Below are 1439 nucleotides of genomic sequence, written 5' to 3' on the forward strand. Positions count from 1 at the left end.
ATGACAACATTTTATTTTAATTCATAATAAAATTTCCGAAAGAAGTTAATGTGAAAGGGAGGGAGGGAGGGAGAGAGAGAGAGAGAGAAAAAAAAGAAGAAGAGAGCAAAAAGGAATGTCATATTTATAGATCTGAAGTCGTCAATGTCATATTTAAGATAGTGGAGACAAATAATAATTATGAGAGTGATAAAAAGATTGTTTTAAATACTTAGGCTTCATTTGATAATATTATTTTTTAGTTTAAAAATTAAAAAGTTATTAAAAAAATTAAAAATTTAATAAACTATATCAAAAAATTAAAAATTTTATTTTCTCTCTATTTTTTAAAATATCTTTTCGTAAAAAATTAAAAAATTATTATAAATATACTAATTTTTTTATATCATATTTTAACCAAAAAATTAAAAAAATTATTAAAAAAATCTATTCCCAAATAAAATCTTAGTACTTTTGAAAATACTTTATGACCAAATGTTTAGAAAAATAAAAAAATCACGAGAGGGAAATGAAAGAGATACATCAGAAGCAGCGTTGCCCTATTACCTCTCTAGATCTCTATACAAATATGGGTCTCTCTCTATTGAAATAAAGGTGTGTGCATTTTTCACTTTTTGTCAAATCTCTCTTTCTTCTAAACCTTTCTTTCTCTCTCTTTCCACACTGACGCACAGACACCATACACGCACTACTCATTTCGGCCCGGTTTGGCATTTGTTGGGAAATGATCCAGACCATACCACCCCCGGCAACAACCACAACCCCCCCCCCCCCCTCCATTTGCGAGAGAGGAGAGGAGAGAGTGGAGGAAATATATATATATATATATATAAAATGTGTGATTACAAATTAATGGGAGATTATGGAGGTTAAAAATGATGCAACAATCATTCATCCCCCCTTTTCCTCACACCCCCTTTGACCCCCTCTCTCTCTCATTGGTTACCTTTTCTTTTTCTTTTTCTTTTTTTTCCTGCTCCCCCAATCACCACCCGCCACGTGGCAAAGGGGGGTGAGGGGGTGACCCCCAAAAAGGGGTCCCAAGCATTATTCAAAATGATGGGGGGTTTTAAATATTTTCAGCATTTGTTATGGCTAAATAATTATGTATGGATAAAAGAAAAATACAATACCATAAAATGCTAAAACATTTGATTTAGGATGTAAAATTACTATACTGACCCATATACAAATAAAAAATTTAAAAAGCATTATTTCTAAGTGGAAGATAATTTTGTCATTCTAATGCCAAAAAGTCAAAAAAACTAAACAATAAAACCAAACAAACACAACAGTCTCAGGCCAAAAAAGTTTTAAAAAATTAAAAAATTAACTAAAAAAATTATTGCTAAACGAACCCTCAGTCACACGCACCCCTTTTTCCCTCTCCCAATAAAATAAAAATAAATAAATTTTATACAACTTTTTATTTTCTTATG

Source organism: Camellia sinensis, chromosome 8 (genome assembly GCF_055761805.1).
Source record: "Camellia sinensis isolate YWXY chromosome 8, ASM5576180v1, whole genome shotgun sequence".
Taxonomy (NCBI): domain Eukaryota; kingdom Viridiplantae; phylum Streptophyta; class Magnoliopsida; order Ericales; family Theaceae; genus Camellia; species Camellia sinensis.